Below are 26,737 nucleotides of genomic sequence, written 5' to 3'. Positions count from 1 at the left end.
TAACAATGTCTATTTGTGCAAATATTATGAATAAATAAATATCCATGCATTAAAATATTAAAACAAAATTTGTTTAGAGTAAATATTACCTTCACAAGAATTAATTGATATAATTTATTAATTGCTTATTTAATATATTTATATTTTATTATTTAGCACTCGTAATCTCGATCGTAAACAAAAGCTACTCAACTTTTCACGATCCTCGCCATAAACGGCTGTCAATCATTATTTTTTACATATGTAGGTACATTCCCCTGACGGCTGTGTACGCTATGTATGTCTTCTTCTGCACCATGCCGAAGAAAGAGAGATACGAATCGAAGAACGATTAAAGACGCCATCTTTGCTTCGAGTATCGGCCGCTAGAAGCGCACCGATCGGGAGCGCGCGTCTCTCTCACCGTGTGACGAAGCTCAGTTCACCGCGGTCAGTCGCGCGTGCAGGTCGTATTGTGACGTCTCGCGTAGCGTCGACGCCGGTCTCTCTTTTTTTTTTTCTCGACGAGAGATCTCTCCTTTTCGCACGAGCTTTCGCCAATTGTTCCAAGTACGATGCCGCGCATCGCGTGAGAAAGGATTGCCCGTGAAGGATCGCCACTTTTCGCGTACGTGCGCGTTACATTCGCGTGCATCATGCCGATACTTGATTTCGCCTGATCGTCGCGCGATCAGTACATTCGCGTATTTACACGTTATATTTGCGCGACTGTATCTGTTTTGCGCCTTGTTTCGTATCGTCATCGCGAGATCGGTATACGTTGTCTCTCCGGCGAATCTACGTTCGCGCGCGCGCGCGCGCGCGCGTGTGTGTGTATATATATATATGTGTGTCGGTTGCGCGAAATAGCGTGACGTCGTGCGCCACGTTTGAACGGCCGTTACGCGTTCGGATTCGGGAGTGCCTGTCTCGAAGCAAAGTTCACACAGTATCGCGCGATGTGTCTTGGCTTGTGCACGCGACGCCCTTGGTGAGGATATCGGAGCAACGAGAGCTGTGTGAAGAGAGAGACAAAAGAAGAGCAAAGGTGACAGACGCGGTGAGAGAAGGATATGAAGGACATTGTCGCTGTTGATTGACGGATACGAGCTGGACGAACGGTCGACGGTGAGTACCAATTTTTTTCACGCGCGCGCGCGCGCGCGCGTGTGTGTATGCACGTGTGCGAATATAACATTGTCTCTTCCTCGGATGTTACGAGAGTGCCGATCGAGCTTATCCTACGTTACGACGATCCGTGGCACACGAGGCCCCACGCAAACCGGCCGTCTTCATTTTCTTCGTGTAACGCGGTCTCGCCCGGAATGGAATCTCGTCCGGAGCGGCGAGCCTTCGTGCGTGATCTTCTCGGGATCTTTTTGTCTTCGACTCTTCCAGCGTAGCAGCGGGGCACTTTTGCTTCTCGCACGACCGCGCACGACGACGATGCCATCTCGTCGCAAGACCGCAATCGTGCTCTCGCCTTTGAATCGTATTCTAACCGCGTATTTAATATTAAATGCGATCGTCCGATGTAATTTTAAATTTATCTCTCTCATGCGAGGCGTTTAAAGATAAAAGATCGAGAGAGAAGAGAATATAAAATATTATATATACTTGGAGAATTTTATATATACTTGCGTGGAACCTCGCTCTACGTGGAAAATTGTAAACCCATGTGGAATCGTATATGTACTGCAAAGTACACGCTTAGATGGGAGAACAGATATAAGATTTATAAGATTCCATCGTTTTTGATGAAAACTATCACTCGTACGGTAAAAATGAATAGGACTTCAAATGTTTTTCTCTGTAAGATCTAAAATTTTTATGGGTTTTTCATGATTTTCATTATGAAAATGAGAAATGCACCAATTTTCACTATGATATTCGTAATCAGTGCATCAAAATACGTAAGAATACTGAGTTTCAAAAAAATCAGAGGTGAGCACTTTTGGGCACTTCACCCACCGTTTTTAGTCTTTAACATCGATTTTCTCGAAAACTTCCAGTTTTACGCAAAAAATTTGTAGAACATAAATGATGTATTTTTACAAGAACTGCAACTTTTATTTGAAACATTTTTTTCTTACATCAATATTTATCGAAATAATATCTAAAAAGTTATATTTTTTCAGTTTTTTTTTTGTTTTGACCTTGAAAATGACCTTGCCGCAAATTTTCATTATCATATTCGTAATCAGCGTTCAAAAATACAAAAAATAGTGTAGTTTCAAAAAAATCGGAGGGTTCACCTATTCGGAACTCCACCCGATAATAATGGCATGAATATATTTAGGATGTATTTTCATATAGTATTTTATAAAAATCAATAATATACGAGATAAACTACGCGAATGAAATAAACGTTGATTCAAAGCATACGCAAACATATACGCAAAATTGACTTTGATAAATGTATTTGATCTTGCCAGTTCTTGGCACTTCGCGTTACGAAACGTCGAATTTTTTCGAATGTTTATGTTTATATACTCGCGCAACCAATGAAATTCCATTACGATATGTGTACTTTTAATTGATACTTTCGCATATTTTATTACATAGAATCATATATCGTATCGAAAATATATTTCGCCATGCAATTTTTAAATATTAACATTACAGAGAAAATACAATACAATTTTCTCAAGATACGAATAAAATTAGAGTTAATTGTTTTCTTTTTTTTTCTAATTTTTATTTTATCCAGAACGCAGTTGCAAAAAAAAAAAAAATAATAATAATTTTCATAATGTTCAAAAAGCTATTGGAATTCTCGCGATGCGCATAATAAAAGAAGATAGGATCGATAAAATAAATATCTCTTGTGGAAAAAGTCTGATGCGAAAACATACTCTTCTTCTAATATTTACTTACATACCTATATATATCAATCTTCCGTAAGTCATTGTTGTTCGGTGCAACAGTTTTGCGATGCGAGATATCAATTCTTTCGCAGCAGCGATCAATCTATCGCATTTGGCGTGAAATAAGATATCAAGCTTTTCGAGAGCCAGAAATGGGATGAAAATTCGTTTATGATCTTTGTTGCCTTAGTATTGTACTTTCTTCATCTGGATGTCTCTTTTCAAATATAGATAAATTTTTATTTGATATATAATAATAGTTTTTTTTTAATTCTATAAATATATAGGGTGTCCCATTTTAAAGGACCCACTCAAATATCTCAGAAACACTGCGTTAAATCGGAAAATGTTTCAAACAAAAGTTGTGTGGCTTCAAGGGGGCCATAAGATGGCGACAATGATTTGACCTTGGAAAATCATTTGAAGGTCATGTGAAGGTCAACTTTAAAATCTTAAATGGAAACCCCCATTTTTTATTTAATATTTTTGTAGCTTGCCTCGAGAGCTTTCCAAAACACTATAATAAAGTATTTTTTCTCATTAAGTACTTTTTGAGTTATTTTATATTTTAATCTGACATATATTGATATAAAAAAATAAAATATTTCGTAAAATATTCAGTTTTCGATAATTTTACCGTAATATTTCCATGTACAGAATAATAAGACAAATTAATTAGTGCCAAAAAAAAAAAAAACAAATAATTGTTTAAAAAAATACATTGTAAATAATTTTCTTAAAAACAATTTTTTTTTATATACTAATTGATTTGTCTCATTATTCTGTACATAGAAGTATTGCGGTAAAATTATCAAAAACTAAATATTTTACGAGATATTTAATTGTTTATATGAAAATATGTCAGATTAAAATATAAAATAACTCAAAAAGTATTGAATAAAAAAATAGTTTATTATAGTGTTTTGGAAAGCTCTCGATGTCAGCTACAAGAATACTAAATAAAAAACGGGGGTTTCCATTTAAGATTTTAAAGTTGACCTTCACATGACCTTCAAATGATTTTCCAAGGTCAAATCATTGTCGCCATCTTATGGCCTAACCTTGAAGCCACACAACTTTTGTTTGAAACATTTTTCGATTTAACGCAGTGTTTCCGAGATATTTGAGTGGGTCCTTTAAAATGGGACACTCTGTATATGGTATTTACAATTTTTTAAATATCAAAATATCGTAAATTATTTCGATGATGAAATACAAATAATTGACGAGAAGTTTAGCGCGTATTTTGTGTAAATAAACGTCGTTATACTGCCGCTTCCCGAGATGACAAGAACTGCGAGACAGTTTGCCAACATAATTGGTGCGCGTTGTCAATTCCGAATATATGTTATTATCAAGTTCGAGGAACTTTCTCTCCGGGACGAGATCCGCTTTGCAATATTATAAACGCAGTTATTTGTACAGGCTCTCTCTTCCTTCCCTTTATTGAAAGTCGAGACAACCGAACCGTTCTATTAAAACGACAATCGAGTCGCTGGATAGCGAGCAAGGGTCGACAATTTCGTAGAGTATTTAATTATAAGGTTTCATCTCGCAATTTAGAAGAGTCTCAAATGCAAAGAGAAAAGTCAATTTTCTCGACAAAATGATTTCGTCTATCAAAAATAAAGTCTCAAGGACATTGATAACGAATGCGTACGCTGCTTTTGACATACTTATACACGTGTCGGATATAAAAAATTCTATCAATAATACATTATGATAGTAATAAATTATATAGAATAATTTCTCTTTATTTTAGAAAATTGGAAATTTTCAGATATAAGGATTGAATTAAATATTTTTTTTTTATAAAAAAATACTCCACACATTGTTTTGATAAAAGTTTATATGATTCATTAAATGGAGTGTCTACTATTATTTTCTAGCAAATCTTATACGCTAACATAGTGTGATTTATTCATCGACCTATGAGCGAGTTGAAACGTTCATTTCCGTTTCAATAACATTCCGACGGATGTATACCATTTCAGTGGCTGGAAATTTGAAATCGCAGTTTGATATTTTTATATGCATTCCTTGTATCGTATTTTGAGCGGAAATATATATGCGGCTTTTTTTGTTTATTGATTTCGCATTAATATGGAAATGTAAAGCCGCGCTACATTAACGAGAGTGATTCATTTCTCGTTCGATATTCGCACTGTATTTTTTTAAGTTTGAACACATTGTCGGTTAAATAAATATACTTGTTGAGATTGTCTTTATGCTTTTACGATATAATCGAAGATGCTGATGCTTAAGAAGAAACTGGACGGATCAGCTATGTCAAGAGTTATTCGATCTAATATATTTCGAGATTCATGACATTTACATTACGCACACTGGGCACTTTTAGCTTCTTAAAATATAAAATTAATAATCAATTTATGGGATAAAGTAAAGGATTAAAATTTTTACTTTTATAATTTTTTTTTTTTGTACAATCGTAAAATTTTCAAAGTACAGTTACTATAAAAAAGTTAATTTGATATAAGATAATATTTACGATTTTGAGATTAAATTATATTCTACGATGCGAATTTATTTATCTCATAAATTAATTATTAATTTTATATTTTAAATTGGCCCAAAACTGTGTGCGCGCGCGCGTTGTCAAATTCATGAAACTCAAGGTTGTATTAGATTTATTAATTTTTGACGTAACCGATCTGTGTCCGGTTTCTTCTTAAAAATAAAATATGAACGAACGCGTAATACTTGTATTAATATTTTTCACGCTTTTTATAGTAACAATAATATTTTATGTTTTACTTACGTATATTTACTGTAAAATACAAGTGTCTATATGAAATTACACATATTTACTGTATATTATTTATAATTAATATTTAATTATTTTTATTCTAATGTAACATTTGCATTATTTTACTCGAAATATAATAGAGCACATAGTACATATCCGGTTACGCATAGATGCATTGGCACGCGGCAAGTCCATTTTGACCATAGATCGGCTACGTCATTGTACTCTCAAGTCGTCTTTATTTCTTCGCTCTTAGCCATCATGACGCGTCCAACGAGTCTTATGATAAAAGTTACTCACGTCGCGTATGAATCATACGAAGCATCGAGTTCACACTGCCCTGCCTTGAATGTCGTGCGTGTCGTCTGATCATACGTATCTTCGTGGTAGGCCTCTCAGCGATACCGCGCCTACATTGACATACGGAAAAAAAATGTGTCAGGTAGAAAGGAAGTGGTGAGGGTCAGTTTAAATGCGACAACGTGACAAGCATTAATTATGGTCATTCTCGGAAAAATTTCCGTTAAAACTGAAGGGTTTCAGGATTTTGGGAAAAAATAGAAGGGGAAAAATAGTATCTCCCCCCCCCCCCCAAAAAAAAAACAGATATCTATAAAGAAAAATGGAAAAGAAGTGATAGCAATAGAGAAAGAGCACAAAATAGAACAATAAATTATATTCATATTTGGTGTCTTTTTTTCCTTTTTCTGACAAGTATGAAAAAGATTAGATAAATTTTACATTTGTAGTGTACGAAGGAAAAAAAGATAAAAAGAGGATAAAAGATGAAAAAATAATTTTAAAAATGATGATTAATATTTTTTCTCGTATGCGAAAGCTTTATAAAAGGTGTTTTTTTTTTTTTTTTTTTTTTTTTAAAGGGATTATTATAAAGCCTGATATGTGCGCATATGGTATATTATGGAAGATTCACAATACAGTTTAGTTTTATACTTTAGATATGAGATTAGAAACGACACCTCTGTATTATGTACGAACGAATATTTCATTTCCAACTTTATATATTCTATAAACTTTAAAATTCAAAATTTGTGTAATATAGATACACGTTCCGCAAGACTTTAATCCTTCTTTTATAGATAGTAAGTTAATTATTCCGCTTATATATAGGTTGAGATTAGTATTGTTTGATAACGCATTAGCTTGATATACATATGTATAAATGGCAATATTATCTTTGTCGCTTATTCCCATATTATTGTTAAGATTTAAGTTTTAGAATGTTGTTAACTTTAAAGAGACGCATATCCTTAAAATTAATAATAAAACGAGAATGTTAAAACCGACGAGATTATGCGTAAAAGATATTCCTTAATTGATTAATTGCTTTAACATTCATTTTCGCATTATATATATCGCATTATATACTGGGTGGCCCATTTTAATCCATCCAGTCGAATATGTCAAAAACCAAGCCCGGAAGAGAAAAATGTTTCAAACAAAAGTTGTTTGGTTTCGAGGGGGCCATGAGATGGTACCATTGGTTCGACCTTGAAGAGTCATTTGAAGGTCACGTGAAGGTCAACTTTAAAGTCAACTCAAAAAGTACTGAATAAGAAAATACTTTATTATAGTGTTTTGGAAAGCTATCGATGTCAGCTACAAGAATACTAAATAAAAAATGGGGGTTTCCATTTAAGATTTTAAAGTTGACCTTCATATGACCTTCAAATGATTTTCCAAGATCAAATCATTGTCAGCATCTTATGGCCCCCTTGAAGCCACACAACTTTTGTTTGAAACATTTTTCTCTTCCCGGCTTGGTTTCTGAGATATTCGACTGGATGTATTAAAATAGGCCACCCAGTATATTGCTGCATAAGCGGGACATTTGCTCTCATTTTAGTACGTGTCTTCAATATTCGACGTTGCTCATCTTTTGATAACCCGCGGCAAGCGAATCTTTAATCATTAGTCACGCTTTATTTCGCGTCATTCATGCCGGAATATTATTGAGGATGTAAAATAGTAAATCGTTGAGATAACGCAATTTGATATTTATTCAATAATGCCCTGTAATTATTAATATAGGATAAATTATTAAATTGTAAGCAGTACACGCACGCACACACACACACACACACATACACATATATGGTATATATGTACATATAAAATCATAAAAATAATAAGATAGATACAAACATATAAGATATAGAAATTTTAAATGGATTTTATGTTATATTTTTTATGCCCGGGATATGTCTGTATAATCAATTAATTGATATGAATCTTTTCTTTTTTTTTTTTTATATGATATATATTAATATATGATATAGTGTGCGTCGTCACAATCTAAAAAGAAATATTTGTAACAATTATTTTTTCTTTGTATTGTTTCTTCATAATGTTCACTAAGATTATTTACGATATGAGTCAGCGAGTTTTGCACAATTCAGCGCAATTTAAAAAGCAGCGTTTACAAAAGTGCCGCGTTGACCGTGGAAACATTTTATCTTTTAAAGAATAGCGTCAGTTAGGCACGTAATGTCCAGGATAGAAACTGGCACGATTTTAAGATCAGCATGCGTTATAAATTGTTTTTGTATGTTGTTGGAAAATAATGCTAGAGAAAGAGAGAAATTTATTTTCTTTTATTTACTATATACAATATTAACGAATATATTATATGAGGATAAATATTTATCCAACAATTATTTGTTCGTTAACTTTATAATAATAAAGAGAGGAATTTATTTTATTTTATTTACTGTATATAATATTAACGAATATATTATATGAGGATAATAAGGATAATTTAGCCAAAAATTATTTGTTCGATAATCTTATAATTATTTATTACTTAACTTTATAATAATAGAATTAGAGTTGCGAAATTATATATATATATATACAGGGTGTCCCATTTTAAAGGACCCACTGAAATATCTCAGAAACACTGCGTTAAATCGAAAAATCGTTTCAAACAAAAGTCGCGTGGCTTCAAGGGGGCCATAAGATGGTGACAATGATTTGACTTTGGAAAACTTACGAGATATTTAATTTTTTATATCAAAAGATGTCAGATTAAAATATAAAATAACTCAAAAAGTACTGAATAAAAAAATAGTTTATTATAGTGTTTTGGAAAGCTCTCGAGGCAAGCTACAAGAATACTAAATAAAAAATGGGGGTTTCCATTTAAGATTTTAAAGTTGACCTTCACATGACCTTCAAATAATTTTCCAAGGTCAAATCATTGTCACCATCTTATGGCCCCCTCGAAACCAAACAACTTTTGTTTGAAACATTTTTCTCTTCCGGGCTTGGTTTTTGAGATATTTGAGTGGGTCCTTTAAAATGGGACACCCCGTATATAGAGATACTTAAAAAAAAATTATTAGCTAAAGATAAGTGTAGTTTTATGATACTCAATAAAATATCTGTATCGTAGGAATGGATTGATCTCGCCTCGTTAATGGAAGATAAAGGAAGAACAATTTTGTATCATAAATAACTACGTGTTACATTGACAGACAGCGTTACATTATGCACATTCAATAAAAGGCACTTACCCTGATTAAATTTCTAGGCTTATTATGCACTATATGGTATTATAGATGTGGATGGGATGGACGCGGATCGGATATTGCTCAGTAATCGTGTGGAAATGAAAGGGCAACATAGAGTATTTTAGTAGTATTTTCATTATGTGGGGAATCAATCTCTTACACTAAGAAATTAATTACTTTCTCCATACGCGTGTATTTGTTTGCATAATTTGGTGAGGTTCGCCCTCGCAGCGCGAAACTTACGTCGATTCGACGCAGCTTGTTTGCCACCTCCTCTCCTCTTTCCATCCCACTTATATAGGTATTACAACGTCGTATATGTGCGTGTTTTCACTTCTGTTGGCGGGAAAGTGCACACTGTAATCTGATTTAAAGTCCACTCCGAGTATGGTACCGTTGACTGTGGCCGTAGAATATAGGAACAGCACGCAATGGAGATCTACGTGACTGATAAAACCGCCAGAGACTTTTTCTCTCTCTTTCTCTCTCTACGTACGAGATGTTTAATTTCGTTTATAACGCTCTTTATATACATTGGATCATTAGTAGCTTCGAGGACTTATCGAGCGTCATAACGAAACACGGTCGAGTCGTCAATCACAACGATAAGACATTTTAGCCAAGAGAGAGATGCTTAATTTAATTTCTACGAATTTATCCCCGTGCATGCACGCGTGTATGTAACTTCTTCTATTCGCTGTTCTGTTCTATTAACTTTATTTACTTTTATCAATGGCTAGAAAAATCTTATACATTTGTTGATGCCAAATTGGACAGTCAAAAAAGCAGAAGTCTCGGACTGTCAAATCCGTTTGAAATCCATAAGTAATACTATCTCCTCATGTTGTTCTCTTATTATACGATTTTACATATGTAAAATATAAAAAAAGAAAACTCGGTCTTCCGTTTTTTACAAGATTCGTTTGCTATATTCGCCAAACTTTATTTTCCTCTTCCTCCTTTTACTCGCGCACGATGTTAATCATTGGATCGAATGGATGACGAAGGAAATGGATGGAGTTGGAACTTCCTAAATCCTCATCGATCGTTCGTAATGGACGAGACGGTGCGAGATGACTATGAATTTTTGATATGATCACGTCGAAATCATTATGCCTTGTCAGCGCGATTTACAATCCTTGTCGTGCGCGCGTAATATAAGACTTATGAGACTTTATGCTTCGAATAATAATTCTTCCTAGTAGCTAGAACGAGCTACTACGCATTCTCTCTTGACAACGTCAAATAAAGGTGACAGGCCGCTAAGCGCCGAAAGAAAAACATTACGCTGAAAATTAACTTGTCTTTTGTATTTTTCACTGTATTTACAAGCAGCATCTATAACAAGATTTTCAATATTGTAGCACGTTTTAAATTTGCGATCTGATCTTGAATAGTGATTGTAATTACATCTTAATCCTTATATAAAGAAGGAAACGTTTCATGTTTCTCTTTCGCGTCATGTCGGAGTCTTAAAAATGACTCGATATTAACAGTACGATGTACAATTACATCGATAATGCGTAATATTAGATGATTGCATAAGTTCGTGCCCGATTTTCATAGATGGCATTAAGTTACTGCGTGGCGAAGTTCTATTGTTTTCAAGTGGTAATTGTTGCTTATACCGAATAGATGACGTTGTCTTATGTCAATTTAGCGTCAGATATTGTTCAGATAAGTCCATTTGTGCATAAGAGAAATCATTAAAAATGGAGAACGAAAGGTGCATTTGCGGCATGTAATGCTATATGAATTTCGGAAAGGCGTGAGTGTTGGGATTGCACAAAAAAATATTCAAAGCGTTAATTTGGACCGCGCTCCTGCTCTCCGAATAGTCAAAAAGTGGTTTGGCAGATTTCGAAATGGTGATTTCAACATGGAGGATCAACCCCGCTCTGGACGGTCTTCTGGCATTGATGATGACATTGTGCATGCCTTAGTGGAAAGAAACCCAAGTATTACAACTGAGGATATTGCTGAGAGGCTAAACATCGATGATTCAACCGCTTTTCGTCATTTAAAAAAGCTTGGATACATTTCCAAGCTTGATACGCGGGTGCCGCATCTCCTGACTGAAAGGAATAAGCTGCAGGAAAACTGCAGGAGTCGCAATGGGAAATTCTGCAGCACCCGCCATATTCTCCAGATATTGTGCCTTCAGATTTTTATCTGTTTCGGTCTTTGCAGAATAGTTTAAATGGCAAGAATCTCAATTCCGAGGAATTGACTGTCGAAAACCACCTTACAAACTTTTTTCAAGAAAAACCAAGTCCTTTCTTCAAAAATGGAATCGACAAGCTTATAGATGGTTGGAAAACCATTGTAGAAAAGACTATATAATTGATTAATAAAAGTGTTATAGTCTAAAATATAATCTATTGAAGTTTATATTTAAATCGGGCACGAACTTATGCAATCACCCAATATTAATGAAAATTTTGCCAATCTTAGAATTTGAAGGTAAAATTTACAACACTGACAGTCTTGTTTGTCTCAAATCTTTGAGAATTAGTATACATTTTTGTGTAACGAAAATTATTATTCAGTATATTTGGATTCTTATTTTTTACATTCAATCATCAGAAAAGTTTTTCTAAAATTTTCTTATAAATTGTAGGATTTATTGAAAAAAAGTGCGAAAATTCTATCACAGTTATTTCGAAATTTTAAACGAATCGCTTCTCTCTTACAGAAATATTTTTCATTTTTATAGTTAATTATATTTTATTACATCAAGAATTTTTCATTTAATTATCAATGCGCCAAATATTAAAAATGTACAAATTATATGGTAGATGGTACATTTTTTTTCTGAAAAAAAAAAAAAAAAAAAAAAAATTAAGCATATGTTATCACATTTTGCAAGTTAGTTTGCAATTGTTCGCCGTTCTTTTTTCGAATCTGTTATTGGCTTCTGCTCAACAAATCCCTTTTGTGAACACATGTACCCACTATCCTGAATCCAGCTATCCAAAGTTTTACAAGTTGCTGAGAAGAAAAAAATATGTTTGAAAAATTTGATTGCTCTATCGCAGCAAGGGCTTCCAGCGGCCATGCGACAAAACCGGTGTTGGATTTAGTAAATGGCTATAATCTCTTTCAATGTGCACGTTTACATTTCGGCTACGTAGTCCTGCGATAAAAATATTGAAGAATATCTGTGGAAGATAAACAGATAAAAAAAAAAAAAAAAATGTTTTTATTTATACGGCACATGCAGCGAGATTATGTTATGTATAATTAATTGAGTTTCGAGTCATGCTTTTACCGTAATTACCTCGATTATCATAATTATTATTGTGATTATATGTTGTTTAAGTAGATGTCGTGTTATTACATAAATACATCGAGTAAATTAATTTTCTTAATCGTGTCACAATGGGAGTTGCTAGATCGCTTTAATAAATTTTGTTTGCCAACGAATAATACATGCGATTAAATATCACAATTTAAAGTAAGAATGTTAACACATCGTTATCGAACGCGTTCATTAATTTAATCAGGGTTGGGAAGTAACGCGTTACTTGTAACGCCGTTACCGTTACAGTTACTTTTTTTCAGTAACTGTAACGGCAATGGCGTTACAAATTTTATTTGTAACGGAAAAAGTAACTTCGTTACATTTTTCGGTAACGAGTAACGAATTTAACAGTTACTTTTTTCAAATTTTTTGATTTATTTAAGATATTATTCTTGCTATTATGCGTGATAAAATTTTTATCTTAACCGTAAAGCCGTAAGCAAATCGACCAATTAGCATTCTTATTATGTTGTAAAAATGCTTGAATGTGATTGATCAACTTATGGCTCTTGCAGACCAATGCGATGACGCGACGCGCGATATCCAATGAGAGCTTTATCTTTTCGGAAAAGCAGAGCTCTCATTTACTATCAGTTCTAAGTACCTTGCAACGAAAATTAGAAAATCTCAATAAATCTGACCTTATAGATTGCCATTCATTAGTTGAAGCTATTCAGCAAGGTTTAAATAAAAGGTAACTTATTAATTTGATTAATACATATGTTATTTAATTTTAAATAAGGATTTAATTGAAAAATATTATTTTATTTTAAACTATTGATTCAAAAGTATTAATTTCAATAAAACAAACAATGTCGCTTAATTTACTATATTTGATTTTAGATTTCTTACAATATTTGAAACAAAAGAATTAATAATAGCAGCATGTTTACATCCAAAATTTAAGTTAAACTGGTTAACTGGAGAAAAAAGAAAACATGCTGAAAATTACTTGGAGGATTTATTGGGAATCCGATCAACTGAAAATTCTTCAAAAGCTGGAAAATCTGACGACCACGATTTTTTCATTTTTGAGCAAAAAACGGTGCAAAATGAATCTGAACAAGAATTGCAACGGTTTTTAAAATCAAATAATTGTAATATAGAAATGTTAAACGACTATCCAAAACTTAAAAAACTTTTTATTAAATATAATACAGCTCTACCAAGCAGTGCATCTGTAGAAAGAATGTTTAGCATCGGTGGCTCTGTATTAACACCACAAAGAGGGCATTTAAATGATGATACTATGGAGCAACAAATTTTATTAAAAATTAATAAAGAATTTCGATAAAATTTAATCATTTATTTTGTAATAAACCTTGAATGAAATCTTGCTTACAATTTTTTAAAAGTTTTTCTTATGCAAAATAATTTATTAGTTTGTATTGTAAAAAAGTAACGGAAATTGTAACGACTCGTTACTTTTTAGTAACTGTAACGGTAACGAGTTACTTTTTAAAATTAGTAACGAGTAACGGTAACGAGTTACTTTTTAGAAAAAATAACGGTAACGGTAACGAGTTACTTTTATAAAGTAACTTTCCTAACCCTGAATTTAATATCATTTCAGCATGCAGTATAACAATGATTAGACTGTAACCGTATTTTATATTGAATTGTAGATCATTTGTTTCTTCATGTGTGAAATACTTTTCTATAAAATTTCTTGAAAATGAAAACGTCGCAAAATTTCGTCATGTTTAATTCATTAAAAATATAAAAAGTAATATACAAGCTTCCTCCACATTCTCATTAGCTTCATTCTTAATACGGATGTTATATTTACAAAACAAGAAATATAATTCAAATGCATTGTACATAAAAGTGTGGTATTATTTCACTTACAAGTTAAAATAAATGTAGTTTCTTCGCGCGTATATTAATTTGTGTATTAAAAAGTCCGTAAAGTTGCAGTTATAACGTAAACGCGTCGTTTGTTTATGTGTATTCTTGCGCTCTGTAGGAGGCGAGGATGATATAAACATAAACGGGCATTCAAATGTTTGATTAAGCCGCATACTCTGTTTACAACTCCATACGAAAAGTTGTAATGTTGATGATATGTGAAGGAATGTTGTGTTCTGTTATTGTTATATAAACTGTTTCGAAGCATTTGTCTCTTTTCTCTTTTAGTCTTATCTAATTTTATTCAATTCTCTTTTCGAGTAATACAATATTTATGTCAAGCATTTTCAATACAATCGAGTTATAATGCTGCATTTTTAAAATCTATACGAAAAGATTGTTACTATAACTGGAATAATGATATATGCAGATTTTTTTTCTCGATTTACCTATATGACAATTGATGATGTATTTCTATACGTTTTTGTAATCCGACATGTAATTATTATCGACTACTAGTCTTACGTGAAATATCCAATTTTCAGTAAATAATCAAATCGAATTCCGATCAGACACGCTTGTATCATGAGATGCAAAATATGGCAGAAAATCGTTGTCTTCCATTATCTTGACATATTTCTAATTTACAATTCTCTAGATTTATAAATATACATCATCGTTTGTATCATATATATTTTATGTTAAATTTTGTATTATAACTTTAATTTTTTTACAATAAAATAAAAATTTTATTAATTAGTTATGCAAGTTAGTCCGCTGATGAGACACGCATAGATAAGAGTATTGATTAGTTATATTATTATAAATGAGAATTCTAGCTATGCTATACACAATGAAGCTGTATGTTTATAATTTAGTGATTATATCTTGATGCGTGTCTGATGCGAATCTGACGATGTGGAATGAAAATAGGATTCTATAAAGCATGATTGATGAGAATTAATGGAGATTGAATACAATTTGAGTTATAGCGACATTTATCATCAAATATTGACAATTACGTTCACAATAGCAATGTATTAATCTTATGTAGTCCTGCTAAAAATGGTTTCGCAATTCGCGAGAACGTTTTTATAAGAAAAATATGATTTAATTTCTATAGGTATATACTGGGTGTCCCATTTTAATCCATCCAGTCGAATATCTCAAAAACCAAGCCCGGAAGAGAAAAATGTTTCAAACAAAAGTTGTGTGGCTTCAAGAGGGCCATATGATGATGACAATGATTTGACCTTGGAAAATTATTTGAAGGTCATGTGAAGGTCAACTTTAAAATCTTAATTGTAAACCCCCATTTTTTATTTAGTATTCTTGTAGCTGACATCGAGAGCTTTCCAAAACACTATAATAAAGTATTTTTTCATTACGTACTTTTTGGAGTTATTTTATATTTTAATCTGACATATTTTGATATAAAAAATTAAATATTTCGTAAAATATTCAGTTTTCGATCATTTTACCGTAATACTTTTATGTACAGAATAATAAGACAAATTAATTAGTGCCAAAAAAAAAACAATTGTTTAAAAAAAATACATTGTAAATAATTTTCTTAAAAACAATTTTTAAAATGGGCCACCCAGTATATGTCTCTTTCGTTGACATACATTTTTCTCGGCGCGAAATTTGCGATTGAATCTAGGATATGTTTAACCAATTAAATATTCAATTTCATTGGCGCTGGCCGCTTTTCTTTCGAACAAACAAATCGGAAATATTCCACTTCGACCACCACTCCGATTGTACTTCGGATTTTTTGAATATTGAAAATACATCGTCCGTTAGTCGGGCAGCTTCTAATATGAAAATTATTAAAATGTTGAGAAGTTCTGCGTAAGAAAGTTAGATTAAAACTAAAGTTCAAGATCGACAGGCTAGATGTTTGCTGAGCTCTAACTTGAATCGACTCAAGTCTATGGGTTGCATTTTTCATATAGGCATTAATCAATGTCGTACAAATCGACATCATCTCCTGGGGAGGGGGGGGGGGGCGTATATTGAAATAGCTACCAACAATATGTTGGGGTATGCGAAAAGGCAGATTTATGATAAGTATGATCAATCAAGAAATGCCTGTGCACTGTGACTTTTTTGAAAAGAGAAAACAATTTAGTTGATTCTAAAGATACTAAAATGCATTACCAGCGAAATATTACCATATACATATGCACGAGAATGTCGTGGAAGTTGCTTAAAATTACTATGCATATAATTCAAAATTTTAATATATCATTATAAATATTGTTACTGATTTTAAATTATGTATTGACGAATAAATATTACGGAATTAGTTTATATACATCTCTGGTCAGCGATTTGTTGTTTATACAATAATTTACATAATGAAAAACATTATCAATCCGTTTATAATCTGTATAATAATGTCTTTTTTATATTGTATTTTACACACATAATAAAAATAAATTGTATAAAATTTTTCACAGCTCAATGTAGGACACAAAAAAATGCGGCCGCACAATATCAAGCTGGAATTCTGTATATAACGCGTAAGTAATTCTGTCGATATTTGCTCTGTTTCATACTTGTCTGCGATTTGAAGGTTTGACATTTGCGAAATTATTTCTATCGACGCTCCGCAAACCCGTAATACACGGAATGCTGAAAATATCGCGAAATCGCGCAGATGTACACCGAACACACAACCAAATGGGAAATATACGGCTAGGCTAAGTCACATAGGAGAACGTTTATATATATATTGGGTGATTGCATAAGTTCGTGCCCGATTTAAATATAAACTTCAATAGATTATATTTTAGAGATAACACTTTTATTAATCAATTATATAGTCTCCATTCTTTTCTACAATGGTTTTCCAACGATCTATAAGCTTGTCGATTCCATTTTTGAAGAAAGGACTTGGTTTTTCTTGAAAAAAGTTTGTAAGGTGGTTTTCGACAGTCAATTCCTCGGAATTGAGATTCTTGCTATTTAAACTATTCTGCAAAGACCGGAACAGATAAAAATCTGAAGGCGCAATATCTGGAGAATATGGCGGGTGCTGCAGAATTTCCCATTGCGACTCCTGCAGTTTTCCTGCAGCTTATTCCTTTCAGTCAGGAGATGCGGCACCCACGTATCAAGCTTGGAAATGTATCCAAGCTTTTTTAAATGACGAAAAGCGATTGAATTATCGATGTTGAGCCTCTCAGCAATATCCTCAGTTGTAATCCTTGGGTTTCTTTCCACTAAGGCGTGCACAATGTCATCATCAGTGCCAGAAGGCCGTCCAGAGCGGGGTTGATCCTCCATGTTGAAATCACCATTTCGAAATCTGCCAAACCACTTTTTGACTGTTCGGAGAGCAGGAGCGCGGTCCAAATTAACGCTTTGAATATTTTTTTGTGCAATCCCAACACTCACGCCTTTCCGAAATTCATATAGCATTACATGCCGCAAATGCACCTTTCGTTCTCCATTTTTAATGATTTCTCTTATGCACAAATGGACTTATCTGAACAATATCTGACGCTAAATTGACATAAGACATCGTCATCTATTGGGTGTAAGCAACAATTACCACACGAAAAAAATAGAACTCCGCCATGCAGCAACTTAATGCCATCTATGAAAATCGGGCACGAACTTATGCAATCATCCAATATATATATATATATATATATATATATTATGAAGGTAAATATATTTCCATGAGAGAGGGGGAAAAGAGAGACGCGAGATAAGATCCATATGTAGTCAGTCGATTCATATAAAAAATGATGTTGTTTACATATACATATCTCGTGTTAATATCAAAGACGAAGGCCCGCGTGCTTTGCATCGTTGCGTGAGTGCAACTATAGAGGGATTGTATTCGAGCGTGAACATTTTTTTCTATGGCGAGGAAATAATGAGAAGAAAATATAAGGATGGAAATATAAGCGGCAACTCGTCGTTTATTTACGTGCATACTGTTCATTCTTTATCGAGAATTACGAGAAACTACAATATATATCATCGTAACAATTTATCGCAAAAGTTCAATTACATAGATAAGCAGTACAGAAAATGAGCAATACGTAATAATATCAATAATTGTCTATAAGTCTCAATAGTACAAATCTCTCTCAATAAAATCTTATTTTTCAATTAAATTGATATAAATTGTTAAGTGGAGATTCAATTGAGATTCTGAGCAAATGCATTGCCAAGTGTACACAAAGGATCACTTCTTTACTCGCGTTCTTTTGAGTCGCTATCGGTTCGCATGAGTCATATTCGCCTTGATTTTTTTATACTCAGCAAATCGTTGGCGAGATATAAAGCAAGCTTTGTAACTCACAACGCACAATCGCATTAACGGTAAGGTATCATTAATATCGAGGTCGCGCTCGCGATTCCATTCGTGATATTTTCGCGTACACAATTTCTTCCATTTGCAAGCGCAAGAATATTTCTTTTCTTTTTAGCGCGAGCAGACAGTCTCAGATTTTGCGGTATATTTTAGGTACGCTTCTTGTCTAAAGACACGTTGGATCGAGTAATTGCCACGATGAGATATTATTTGCGTGCAAATTACCAGAAGAATTATGCTGCGATATACAGGGTGTCCCATTTTAATCTCCTCAGGAAAATATCTCAAAAACCAAGCCCGGAAGAGAAAAATGTTTCAGACAAAAGTTGTTTGGTTTCGAGGGGGCCATAAGATGGTACCGTTGGTTTGATCTTGGAAAATCATTTGAAGATCGTGTGAAGGTCAACTTTAAAATCTTAAACGGAAACCCTCATTTTTTATTTAGTATTCTTGTAGCTGACATCGAGAGCTTTCCAAAACATTATAATAAAGTATTTTTTCATTAAGTACTTTTTGAGTTATTTTATATTTTAATCTGACATATTTTGATATGAAAAATTAAATATCTCATAAAATATTCAGTTTTCGATAATCTTACCGTAATACTTTTATGTACAGAATAATGATACAAATCAATTAGAGGAAAAAAAAACAAATTGTTTAAAAAAATACATTGTAGATAATTTTTTTAAAAACTATTATTTTTTTATATTAATTGATTTGTATCATTATTCTGTACATAAAAGTACATCGCCTATTACATTAATAAAGAACATCTACCGCACGTCTTTATTTTATGTAACGCTCATTTTGCTTGTTTTTTGTCAAAGAGTTGTGCGATACTCATCGAAGTATATCGAAAGGAAGACGGTGCGAGTTCGCGTTTTGATTATTAAGTCAATTATTATTCCCCGCATCGGTGAGCCATCGTCGCGTCAATATCTTTCCCGCTTCGTCGAGAAGGCACGGCTACGGAAGCGGAAGTAGGAAAACTTGCTGAGAACCGAGAAGAGATGATAAACGCGCTACCGAGTACAACACTCGTTTGCTTTCTTTTATTACTGGCTTGCAAACCAGCGGTACTGGGATTTATTCGATTTAGCTTACCGAATGGCGATGGTCTGAAATCGCGGATTCATTAACATATGTACGACCCAGTTGTTCTCGCTATTTTCCTCTTTTTATTGCGTTGCGATAAGCGCAACGGCCCCAGGTCGAATATTAAAATACATGAAATTTGGATGTTTAATGTTGGCATTCTTGGTATTATATTCGAATAATCCATCTAGTCAATATATTTATTGCGCATGCAAATCTTTTTCATGAATTTAACGCAGCTTAAATACATCATTACAAATGTGCGTATGTATATAACATGCCTTTCTACATATTCATATATAACGAAGATCTCATAATTCACGAATTACGCAATATATTACTATATTGATCTGGTGCAATTTGTAGTATTATTGTATTATTTAACGCGCATACGCTCTACCATTGTAGAAATGATAAAAATAATTTTATTTTAATTCGAAAATTAAACAAAAATGAATGTAACTAGAAGAGAGAATGTTAACTTAAAAAAATAATTGTTTAAGCAAAAAGATTGCTATTATATCAACTATTAAACAGGCTGTTAAGTATATATCTTTATGAAATTATTTTTTTATTAAATTTTATGAGAGAGCTACTCCTTCATATATGGTAATAAATAGATGCGATTTTTACACGATGTTTGTAAACATTTTTAAAAATTAATCATTACCTTGCCATCTAATCTTTCGTTAACATATCAAATAGTCGGTGATGAAAAGTCGTTTGAATGACGTGATATATAATGTCGAATTTTATAAACAAACTTCTGTCTCGGGTTACATGCCGAGAATAGAAAAAGGCAAATTTTCCGTTCTGTTCCAGCCAACTCTGCGCGAGTTGTATATTTATTCATGCCGCGCCAACGGTGCTTTACTTTTTTGAAGCTATTTGTTCCATTTTCCTACGACTGCTACGCTCAGCTCGTTAAGCGTGTGTAACGCGTATATGCAAACATATGCTCCAATTACTGAAGTTTGTACATAATGATCTAATTGCGGTATCGAGAAGCAAATTGGATATGCTTCATGCTTTACTCATATAACCGGCCGCATATCGGCCGATGGTACATTTTAGTGTGCGCTGCTGGGTACCCATACGAGCTGGGAGCCCATAGAGCATAGAGCTGGAGCATCGTACGAGATGAAGACGCTCGTACTAAAATATTCATGCTTCATAAGAGGGAGCGTCGTGTATCGGCCGTTTCCCCGAGAGCTATGTAAAATCGCGAGAGCGCGTGCGAGAACGAGCCGTTGGCAAATTTACATGAGATATCCGAGAGAACCTTAAGCGAATCTACTATAAACGCGGTAACGATTTCACGATGAGAGCCGGAAATTGTCCGACCGAAAGTTGTCGAAACCGAGGGATAAACCGCTAGGGAATGTTGCTTGTACAAGATTGGGATATTAGTAGGAATTAACGGGGTATTAGTCGAATGGGATATTACTCAATTAGAGAGTACTCTAATGCCCATTTAACTTTTACACCATCAAGAATATCAAACGCCGTTACGTTATGTAACAATTATCACAATTTGATCCCGCTCAACATTACCACGAGTATTATTGGCAAATTTAATATTGACGTATTGGCGTATACTGCCTATATATGGTATGTTATCGCGAATTGGAATTACTATCGAATTACTCTGTAATTACGGAATTTGCATGTAAGCTTTCGAGCAGGGCATTTCCTTTCTCGATTAAAACTTTGTAAGTTTCTAGACTTTTGTAAATCTGGAGTATAGTTACATCCCCTCACGTACAGGGTGTCCCATTTTAAAGGACCCACTCAAATATCTCAGAAACACTGCGTTAAATCGAAAAATGTTTCAAACAAAAGTTGTGTGGCTTCAAGGGGGCCATAAGATGGTGACAATGATTTGACTTTGGAAAATCATTTGAAGGTCGTGTGAAGGTCAACTTTAAAATCTTGAACGGAAATCCCCATTTTTATTTAGTATTCTTGTAGCTGACATCGAGAGCTTTCCAAAACACTATAATAAAGTATTTTTTCATTAAGTACTTTTTTGAGTTATTTTATATTTTAATCTGACATATTTTGATATAAAAAATTAAATATTTCGTAAAATATTCAGTTTTTTCGATAATTTTACCGTAATACTTCTATGTACAGAATAATAAGACAAATTAATTAGTGCCAAAAAAGTCAGATAATTGTTTAAAAAAATATATCGTAAATAATTTTTTTAAAAACTATTATTTTTTTATACCAATTGATTTGTATCATTATTCTGTACATAAAAGTATTACGGTAAGATTATCAAAAACTAATTATTTTATGAGATATTTAATTTTTTATATCAAAAGATGTCAGATTAAAATATAAAATAACTCAAAAAGTACTGAATAAATAAATAGTTTATTATAGTGTTTTTGGAAAGCTCTCGAGGCAAGCTACAAGAATACTAAATAAAAAATGGGGGTTTCCATTTAAGATTTTAAAGTTGACCTTCACATGACCTTCAAATGATTTTCCAAGGTCAAATCATTGTCACCATCTTATGGCCCCCTTGAAGCCACACAACTTTTGTTTGAAACATTTTTCGATTTAACGCAGTGTTTCTGAGATACAATATTTGAGTGGGTCCTTTAAAATGGGACACCATGTATATCGTTATTCGACACGACGTCGAGACGTTAACAATTTTATGATGTAATAATGATGTAATAAACTCATTTACGAACATTTTCTCATAGCTTGCGACGCTTCTTCCTTGCTCTTCGTCCTGAAGAGCTGCGCGCGAGGCGTTATTTTATTGTCCAATTTATTTCGGGTACCGGAATTCTCTGGGAAACGGGACAATTCGAGATAGTGTATCGATAATTCACAGTATCACGCGTTTGCATAGTGCGTAGCGGAATAACTATATCGATGTTGCCGTAGATAATCTTTCATTCAGCGTACCGTTACGAGCTTGCAGAAGTCATTTGTATAACGAATTGCTGACGGTTGTTCGTTCGTGCACAATCGATTTGGTACGCTGATGCATACGGAGTCGTTTGCAAACCAGAAACTTTTCGAACTGTTTTCGTTGCCTCCGTAATTTCCTCATCCAATATTCAAAGAAAATACTTGCTTAAAGTAGTCATCTGCTTTTGAAATATTCATTTATTTTTATTTATATGATACGTGATATATTATACCTAGGAATGATAAATTTTATACCAAAATTTTAAGCTCTTTATTCCAATAATATTAAAATAATTTTTATTTATATATGTTGACTCGAATTATTATTACGTTAAGTGTTTTATACGATTTTAATATTGCTGCTTTGGCGAATAGGAGTATCCTCGACAGTAGATCGCCTCTATCATGGTCGCACAATGCGACCGGCGTTTCTCGAATGCCAATATGACGGATTTCCCTAGGGGTTGCAAACTACTTGCGGAGTGAGGGCACGTATGCACCGATAGTGGCGATCTATCGGTTAATGTTAATACGCACACGTGTCAGAATTGGTTCCTGTTGTTAGGGCATATTCGCATAATAGTTGACATTTCTCACTCTTGTCCCCAAACGCCAATGTTCAAGGCGCAGCGAATGATCGAAGAATTTGCATATACATACATATATATATATATATATAATTTTCTCTCTCTCTCTCTCTCTCTCTCTCTCTCTCTCTCTGTACTAGTTTTTTATTCTACTAATTTATATAGAAATTTTTTTATAGAAATTAAATCGTTCGAAATTAATACTTGATTGTTAATCTCAGTAGTTTCTCGTAGAGTATCTATAAAATTAGAATATAGCAATTATTTTGATATGGGTAATTCTATCTATCCGAAATCATATCTCTTCCGCAAATAAGTATGCCGATTATTTCGAGAAATATAGATTATATTGAGAACGATCTATTTCTATTTTATAAATAGTTACACAATTCATTCATCTTATTACATTAGTGATGATTTTATTACACAGTGATTTATTATATTAATTTTTAAATTGATCTTTTGCAAACATATTTTGAATATTTTTACTCTGCGAATATTTTGAATGCTTTACTTCGGCATACATTTTAGTGCTATTTTTGTGTGTATTTTTTATCTTACAGTTTTCTTATACTATAATTTTATATTATAATTACTTATAATTTTTATTTTTAGCTACAAACATATCGCGTTGTATTGTGTATTTCATATTACTTGTACAAACAGTGTATAAAAAAAGTTGAATGTGTACATTTACACTGCATTTATGTATGGAAAGTAGTGATAGTAATTAAAATGACTCTAAAATAAACATAACGGTGAGTTTAAAATCACATATATGATAATTAAATACTTTGCTTTGCGTTAAATTAAAATGATTACAATAATAAAGCAAACAATTTATTATATTACAATTAAAATAAAGTTAGATTACTTTATGCTGGCTTAGATCTTTTATTATTAGTTGTATGTTCGATTGTGCACAAAAAATAGCTTATCTTGTTTTAAGTAACTGATAAGGAGTAATGATTAGGAGTAATTTATTTATAAAATTATCATGACAAAATTATTGATAAATGACGGCTCAATTAAATAAAAGTTCAATTTTTGCATAAATATATAATAACTTAAAATTAATAAAGAGCGTACATTATATTTTTATATGTATTTTAAAATATGATGTTATATATATATATAAATTTTCTTCTCTAGTAATATGAAATCGAGGAATGAAATTATACGATTGCTTTGTAAAATATAGCATTCTTAGGCACATGTCGAAAAAAGAGCAAACTGCGAAATTATTTAGGATTAAATGATGTGACGATTTCGAAATTTCATCTTTATGAAACTATCAGCGTTCGACATCTTAAAAATAATATAGAAACTTACCATTTCTTTCTCTTTTCTACCGCGTTTTCTTACATCTTTCAACGATAATAAAGGTAAAATGTGCACTCGCGTAGAGCGGATCTGCGCCAGCTACGTTTTCAAAGGATCGTTACGCGTTGTAAAGCGCGACAGTCTGTTCGCGGGGCAGGCTATAAAGATGGCCGAGATGCATATGCACGAAAGTGGTCATGATGTTTTTACGTTTTCTCAGGTAATTTCCGGTATATAAAGTTTAACGTGCTTCTCGTGCTCAGACGTGAGTAAGGACAGTCCTATATATCTCATCTTGTCGATTTTGGTTTAATTTGAGCCCTCGGCGCCCGATATGTGTGTCTCGAGCACTGATGGTCGACACGTGCAACGGCAATTTCTCAAGAAACTTTAGAATTCCCAACTCCACTCGACATGAAAATTCCGTCCTGAGTGCGAGATGAAGCAGAGTTGTTTCCTTCTTTTCGATTGCACCGTTACATGCGCACGTTCTATATTAGAGAGCAAGCAAAAGTTGCCGCTAATCGATGCTCGTATTATCTCGTTACGATTGATCAGTGTTACTTTGCACGTTTCTGAAATTGGCCCGCTTAAGTTGTTGGACAAAACGTGTATAGTATTTCTATAATGATTTTAATATTGGGTTGAGTAAAAAGTCATTGCGTATTTTTTGTATGTTTTTCAAAGTCATTTATTTATATAAAGAACAAAGATCAATCAATGCTATATTTTCCGTTTTGTTCGATGACCTTTTGCCATCTTTCGGTGAGCTTCATAATTCCCCGTTCGTAGAAGGACCTGTCATTATTGGCGAAAAACTGAACAAGGTGCTGATTTACCGCCTCATCTGAATTTAACGTTATTCCACGTAAGGAGTTTTGAAGAGAGCGAAACAAGTGGAAGTCTGACGGTGCAAGGTCAGGCGAGTATGCTGGGTGGGGCAACACATCCCATCCAAGCTCCAATAAATCCACTCGCGTTGTCGTGATGGAACACAACTCCTTTACGATTGACGAGCTCCGGACGTTTCTGGATGACAGATTCGTTCAAACTGTCCAATTGCCGACAGTACACATCCGAATTGATTGTTCGGTTCCTTGGTAGGAGCTCAAAAAACACCACACCCTTCCAATCCCACCACACTGAGAGCATAACCTTCCTCTGATGAAGTTCTGCTTTTGAAGTCGTTTGAGGCCAATCATCACGTCGGGACCAAGACCGTTTGCGTTCCACATTGTTGTAAACAATCCACTTCTCACCACCAGTTATCATTTGTTTCAAAAAAGGATCGTTTTCTTCACGTTTCATGAGCATATCGCAGATGTTTATACGCGCCGTCAAATGAACTTCTTTGAGTTCATGAGGAATCTAAATATCGAGCTTGCTTACGTATCCCAGCTTCTTTAGGTGGACGTGAACACTTTTTTGACTGATCTTCAATGTTTCTACAATCTCTCGTGTCGTGTAACGTCGGTTTGACTTGATCAATGCCTTTATTTTGTCGTCATCAACCTCGGTGGGCCTTCCTGACCGAGGAGCATTTTTGAGATCAAAATCACCAGCGCGGAATTTCTTGAACCAGTTTTGGCACTGACGTTCTTGTAGAGCATCGTCACCGTAAACTTTACGCAATTTTTCACAAGCTTGACGCGCGTTCTTCCCTTTACGGAAGTAAAACAAAAAAATATGGCGAAAATGCACAGGTTGGTCTTTCATCTTCAACTTGTTGTAAAATCTCCAAAACTCAACCAAATCGCTCATTTTTTTTTTAGAATGAAGCTTAAACCGTCAGCTGTTAAACGATATATGACAAACATAGGCGTGAATGAATTTAGTACTGCCAAAACTGAACTAATGCCATCTGTTGCAAAAATACGCAATGACTTTTTACTCAACCTAATAAATAAGTAGTAATTTTCAGTAGTAATCAAATTAATTAGAATACAAAATATATATATATATATATATATATATATATATATATATATATATATAAATATAGTAAGTTATATATAAATATAAATAATATATATATATAAATATAGTAAGTTTCAATAGAATAAAATATATAAAATACTTGTGAGATAATTTCAAATAATCCCGAAAAATCTTAGATTTTCCTTTATCGAGCAAAATCTAACATTTAATATTTAATAATGAA

General features: G+C 33.3%; 1 long non-coding RNA gene across 1 annotated transcript in view; it reads left to right on the top strand.

Annotated features, from left to right (window-relative positions):
* The first annotated feature begins 438 nt into the window (after positions 1–438).
* Positions 439–26,737, top strand: part of LOC138941996 (uncharacterized) — a 181,632-nt gene continuing 155,333 nt past the window's right edge. Inside the window, exon 1 of the long non-coding RNA XR_011448232.1 lies at positions 439–1,107. This is a non-coding gene — a long non-coding RNA (uncharacterized lncRNA). The remainder of the gene's footprint in view (positions 1,108–26,737) is intronic.

Source organism: Polyergus mexicanus, unplaced genomic scaffold, assembly GCF_030449975.1.
Source record: "Polyergus mexicanus isolate NDT 795.1 unplaced genomic scaffold, iyPolMexi1.0 SCAF_21, whole genome shotgun sequence".
NCBI lineage: Eukaryota > Metazoa > Arthropoda > Insecta > Hymenoptera > Formicidae > Polyergus > Polyergus mexicanus.
Note: the sequence above shows the minus strand (reverse complement) of the source record. Positions and strands in the feature narration are given on the sequence as shown.